We start from the raw sequence: 6,510 nt of genomic DNA, 5'->3' as shown, positions 1-6,510 counted from the left end.
TCCCAGCAACCACATGGCAGCTCACAACTTTATCATTTTCGTCACTTGTTTTTGAGCATGGTGGAAACAGCTCCCCACTTTGGGCATTTATTCACTATAAACAACGCTGTTGTGTGTACCAGGCGCCAGTCTCCAGCGCTAGTGTTTGTCCCAACGGATAAGGTTAGGGCGTGCAGATAGCTTCACGGTTCCAACTGGGCTCGGAGTTACTGCGACAGTTTATAGGTCCCGGGGCAGATCATGTGACCATCCCAGGGCCAATCATGTGATCACATCGATTTATCTCGTGATGAACACTCAATGATAGCAGACAAACAGCACTGAGCTCCCCGATGCAAAGGACCTACTGGGGCCCCCCTTCATTCCCTCAGCTCCCAAGAGGCTCTGCCTCTTCCCAGGTGCTTTTATGGATAAATGAATGTTGATTCCATTTGGTTTTCCTTTCTTTGAAAAAAAAGTATTTTCATCTTTTCTATCTTCTATAAACCCATTTCTAGTTGGGTTATCTTCTTAATGGTTTGTGGGAGTTGATTATATAATATAGATATCAGGTCTTTATAGGTTACGTATTTAACAAATACCTTCCCCTTGTTGGTGTGATATATTATTTGCTCCCTCTCTCCCCCTCCCTCCCTCTCCACCTCTTCCTCTCTTCTTCCTTTCTTCCTTTATTTCATTTCCTATTTTTGAGCACAAGCTGGCTTCAAACTTGAGACCCTTTGTGCTTCAGCCTCCTATATGTTGGTATGACATGCTGGACTTGGTGGGGATGGTAGTGGTGTGTGTGTGGGTGGGTGGGTGTGCTTTTCCATGCATGCCACAACTTACATATAAAAACTAGAGAACCTCTTTGTGGATTTGATTCTCTCTTTCCAGTGTCTGGAGCTGGTCTTTTGTTCCCTTTAAGGCACTCCAGTGTGGCTGGTCCTGAGGTGCCCTGTTGTCTCCTGTACCTCTGTGTGTCACATACATCAGCTCATTATTAACAACGAGGGAGTTGCCTCTGTGTACCTGCCAGGAGAGGCAGCCAGCTCTGGGACAGAGAACAACAGCCGGGGTAGAACTGAAGCATCCTAAGGAGGGGTGTGGGAGTGACTTCACAGATCCCGTTCTGCCAGGATCGTGGCCCGGGAGACTTGAATTATTAATAAAAATTCTAGGAAGCCCCGTGGGTTTTTCAGGAAACTTCATCCAATTAAGGGGAAATAAATTCCAAGTGTGCTTTTAAGCACCATTAGGACTCTTTTTCACTGTGAGAAACCTTCGTATTGATGCACAACATTCAGACAGAAAGTCCCCAGGTCATCAGCTGGTAGTTCAATACTCACCCGCCAGTTCACTGTCCCCAGCATCCAGGTTAAGAGGCAAGCACTACAGCTCTGCAGAGACTCCCTCAGACTCCCTTCTGGTCCCCAGCCCAGGGTCAGCTCCCCTGACTTCCACCAGCAGAGGTTAAGTCCTGCCAGCATGGTGCTCTGTGTACATGGGCGACAGACATTTCCTTGAGTCCTCCCTTCAGAGTTACACCTAGTGAGGTTCACTCACACGCTCATTTGTGATTACAGACCATTTTCACTGCTGTATAGTAAACCTGTGTCTGGTTGGTATAAAGGTCACGCCTTACCCTGAGGAATACGTTCTAAGACCCCCCCCCCCCACGGGATGCTCGGCGCCAGGGTGAGCCACCTGGCTTTAGAAACCGTGTGTTGTCAACCTCTATTGTACACGCGTATATTCCCAACTACAGGGAGGCTACAGCAGGACTGTGTTTTAGAGGCCAGCCAGGGTTACACAATAAAACTTTGTTTCAAAGAACTTTGTGATAAATAAATAGATCCTTAAAATAATAAAATACTACTATTCTCTAGACACATATGTCTATGATAAAATTTAAGTTATATATACATAACACAGAGAAAGAAACTAACAATAATAAATAGTAATGAAATAGAGAAATCACAATAATATAATGAGCTTGTTTAAAGCTTAGGAACTGATATTTCTAGAACTTTCTATTAAAGTCCCAACTACAGTAGACTGCAAGGAACAAACTGGATAAGGAGAAATGACTGACTATATGGCTGTTTGTCTGTCCTACCTTTGAAGGACACCCAGATGGAGCACCCCTAGGTTTGGTGCTCTTGCCAAGGACCCATGTTCAGTTCCCAGCATCCACATTGAGCAGCTCACAACTGTCTATCCCCACAGAGACACACACACAATTAAGACTAACAGTCCTTGGGCTGGTGAGATGGCTCAGTGGCTAAGAGCACCCAACTGCTCTTCCGAAGGTCCGGAGTTCAAATCCCAGCAACCACATGGTGGCTCACAACCATTTGTAACAAGATCTGATGCCCTCTTCTGGAGTGTCTGAAGACAGCTACAATGTACTTACATATAATAAATAAATAAATCTTTAAAAAAAAAAAAAAAGACTAACAATCCTTGAAGCTGGGGAGATGGCTCGGCAGTTTAGAACACTTGCTGCTTTTCCGCAGGACCTGAGTCTGATGCCCAGCCCCCGCACCAGGCAGCTCAAGGGTACCTGTTACTCCAGTGCCAGGAGCTCTGAAGCTTTTGGCTTCTGCACACATGTCCACATGCACACATCGCCCATACACACAACTAAAAAGATAAGAAAAATAAATATCTTTATAACCGGGTGTTGGTAGCAAATTTTCCCTCCAGGGAAGCTAAAGTCAACTTAGGCCAAGAGTGAGCTTATTCTTGTCCCTTACAGTTCACAAGTAGGTGGCTGGGCTGTAACATGCAAGACAAATAGATAACCCTCTTTTAAAAGCAAACTCAAGCACGTGCACGTGTGCATGCATGCACGCATGCGTGTGTATGGAGTGCATGTGGACTGCCCTTCGTATTCCTTTGAGGCATGGTCTTTTGCTGAGTCTGGAGCTAGGCTGGCAGCCAGCAAGCCTCATGGATCTTTGGGCTCTGCCCCACAGAGTGCTGGGGGTGGCAGACATGGCCACACCCCATTTTTTAGGTGGGCTCTGAGATCTGAACTCAGATCCTTATGCGTGTACAGCAAGTGCTGCTACCCACTGAACCATCCTTCCAGTCTCCCTAAATCCCTAAATAAATCATTTAAAGTCATCAAATGCAACTCCAAGCCCATTGTCACTTTTTTGTTTTTTTGAGACTATAAGGAAATGACAGTCATCTACCACCTAGAGGTAGAGTTCAGATGCACAGAATGTGTGTTCTCAGCAGCTTCTCTCTTTCTTCAAAACTTATTTTTATTTTGTATGTGTATATGTGTGTGCATGTGTGTGCACATGTATGTGTACATGTGTGCTCATGCGTGCATGTGCACGTGTGTGCACACATGCGTGCACATGCACTTACAGACGTGAGCACATATGGAGCAGAGGACAATTCTCTGAAGTTGGTTCCAGGGATTGAACTCAGGTCACTATGTTAGTGCAGCAGGCGCTTTGCCTGATAAGCCATCTATCTCATTGCCTCTTTCCTCTTTAACTTTCTTTGTTTATTTCAGGACTAGTTCGAGCACATGCTTACGGGCAGTCGTTAGGGTAGGAGGGTGTGGCTTTGGCTTCTTGGGAGGCTGCCTGATGCTTATGTCTGACACAGCTGATTTCGCCCTGTTCATGGCTCTCCTTTGCGTCCGGTTCCATCAGAAGTATTTCCCAGCTTTTTAAGAACTGTTCCATAGCATTGTTTTTTCATGGCTATGTGAAACTCCACCCTGACTGGATGCCAGAGGACCTTTAACATCCCCAACCAGGACAATTGGGATGCTTATATTTTCTTTTGACAGCCAGAAACAATACTGGCTGCCTATCTTGAAGGCATATCTCAGCCCTAATTGTAAAGGATTTCCTCGAGATAGGCTCTGAGAAGTGAAACTGACTGGTGAGTTACACATTATCAAATTGCTTTATACAAAGGAGCCTTTAAACCTGTCTGTCTGCTGGACCACAGTGGCACACGCCTTTAATTCCAGCACTCCAGAAGCAGAGGCAGGCAGATCTTTAAGTTCAAGGCCAGCCTGGTCTATAGAGTGCGTCCCAAGACAACCAAGGCTACACAAAGAAATTTTGTCTGGGAAAAAAACAAAACCAAAACAAAACCAACAAAAAATATTCCCCCTAAAAAATAATATATACATACATGGTGCTACTGATGGAACACGAGGCCTCATTTACACTAAACTCTGTGCACATCTGGCCAAACTAGTTGTTACTGTAGATCACAGCTGAGTAAGACAGTAGGGATGAAATTTTTAGGTCCATACCGGCTTGATTTGCCATGTGAAATAATTCAAGTATGTGATGTCTTCAGGAATAGATGTGCCCTTGTCTGAGAAAGTGTCAGTGGGGGGTGGCCTTTGACATTTCTGAAGCCCACATCAGGCCCAGTCTCTCTCTCTCCCTCCCTCTCTTCTTCTCCCCCTCTCTCTTTCTCTCCCTCTCTCCCTTTCTCCCTTCCTCTTCCTCTCCTCTCTCTCTCTCTCTCTCCCTCTCCCCCTTGCCCCCCTTCTCTCCTTCCTGCTGCCATGTTTCCTGCCATGATGCCATGACCTAAATCCGTAAGCAAATCTGCAATTAAACTCTTCCTTCTCTATGTTGCCTTGATCACGGTGTCTCTTCACAGCAACGGAGGACAATAACTAAGATAGCAAAGAGTGAACCACATCTCTGGATGGGTCTCTGAAGGAACCTCAAAAGAAAATTAGGCAGAGAAGATAAGCTCAAGTGTGGGGTATCACACCATCCCATAGGTGGGAGATCCCAGCAGAATAGAAGACGAGAGAGAGAGAGAGAGAGAGAGAGAGAGAGAGAGAGAGAGACTGTGTCACCTGCTAGTGTGAACAGTATTTCCTCTGCCTCCAGCCTCCAGCCACCACAACATTCCACATCATCTCAGGACCAAAGCAGCCCATGGAATGAAACCCTGAGCCAAAATCAATCCCCACTCCCTTAAGTTGTCTCTATCAGGTAGTATGTTGCAGCCAGAAAGCTGGACCAGGTTCAGGCAAGAGACGATGGTAACTTGGGCCGGGGGAGAAGGGGCGAGTTGACAATCATGGTTATAGTTTGATGTGAAATAGATCTGACGAGCTAAGATATGATGAAGAGTTTTCTCTTCTTCGGTTTGCTCCTGTCATTCTGTGCACGAGACCCTTATTGCCTGTGATGATGGCCTTAAACTTCCTAGGTTTGAAGCATCTCCCTGCCTCAGCCTCTCCCAGCAGCGAGGAGCAGGAAAAGCAAAAGCGAGCAGGGGAAAGAGGACAATGTAGAGGAATGACTTAGTAAAAAGGAAAGCTTTTTTATATCAATTTGTATTGTCAGCAGGACAGGGCTGGTGAGTACCTCACACACAGGGAGGTCAGAGGAAAACGTGTGGAAGTCACTTCTCTCCCACAACAATGACGATGACAACGATGACAGGCAGACCCCAGGGATCAAACCCAGGTCTGGAGTCTTGGTGGGAAGAGCCTTCATCTGCTCAACTGTGTCATTGACCCTAAAAGAAAGAATGTTTCTGTCATCACGTTCCTAAGGCCCCACCTCCTCCCAGGAGACCTGAGGACTGACCCACTGCGGTTTCTGGTCTTGTGACTTTCCTTACATTCTCAAGGACATTCTCACACCGGTCAGCTTTCTTCATCTCCCAGCACCACCCCTTCCTCGCCATCCTCATGCTAGCCATCAGCCAGCTGAGGAGGAGCCTCTCACCCACAGCTCCCTACCTAAGGATTCACTTCCTATGATCAGTGTTCTCCACTTACGTGGGAAACACCTGCCTTCAGCTGGTCCTCCATAAGGAAAAGAGATTACTGAATAGAATAGCTCGAAGGTCTGGAAGCTGGAAGTCTGAAGTGCGGTGGGTGTGTACTGTCTCTGCCTCTGGCAATATCCCCCTCAGCTGTGTCTCATCAAGCTGTGTCTCATGCCAGAGAGGTGTCACATGAAGAGACAAGAAGCCAGGCCAGCTCTCATGGTCCATACATACCAGCACTTAGGAGAGAAGGGATCTGAGGCCAGCCTGAACTAAAATTAGTAAGTTCCAGGTTAGCCAATGTAAGATTGTCTCAAAAATGAAAGAGAACAACACAAGGGTTGGGGTAGACAGAGAAACCTGTGTTTCTCTTTCTGGGAACTAACTAGGGTCCCATAAGAACTCCACTAATCCCACCTCAGTGCTCACTCCCTATGGACTCACCTCCCCCTGTAGAAAGTTCCACCACTTCTCACAATCACTGCACAGACATACCAGCTTCCAACGCATGAACCATTAGGGGACAAACGACATTGAAACCTTAGCAGTTAGACTGTCAGTGCCAGAAGGGGCACACCCAATAACCATGGTGCCATGAGACAGACCACAGTCCTTCCCAGGTGATTCTCTCTGCATAAGTGGCCCAGACACCGCCATGTACAGAGTAGACCCAGCAGCACAGACTATGTAAACACACAGTACTGTCTCTCCTATATGGACAGAGATCACACAGTGCTTTGGCTGCCT

General features: G+C 46.6%; 1 protein-coding gene across 1 annotated transcript in view; it reads right to left on the bottom strand.

Annotated features, from left to right (window-relative positions):
• Vwf (von Willebrand factor) overlaps positions 1 to 6,306 on the bottom strand; it is a 154,417-nt gene extending 148,111 nt beyond the window's left edge. Inside the window, exons 1-2 of the mRNA XM_029534982.1 lie at positions 6,208 to 6,306; positions 5,355 to 5,508 (exon numbers count right to left, since the gene is read on the bottom strand). The gene's annotated coding sequence lies outside the window, so the exon portion shown is untranslated. The remainder of the gene's footprint in view (positions 1 to 5,354; positions 5,509 to 6,207) is intronic.
• Between the last annotated feature and the right edge of the window lie 204 nt (positions 6,307 to 6,510).

Source organism: Mus pahari, chromosome 2, assembly GCF_900095145.1.
Source record: "Mus pahari chromosome 2, PAHARI_EIJ_v1.1, whole genome shotgun sequence".
NCBI classification, from domain to species: Eukaryota; Metazoa; Chordata; class Mammalia; order Rodentia; family Muridae; genus Mus; species Mus pahari.
This window is presented reverse-complemented; position numbering and strand designations above follow the sequence as displayed.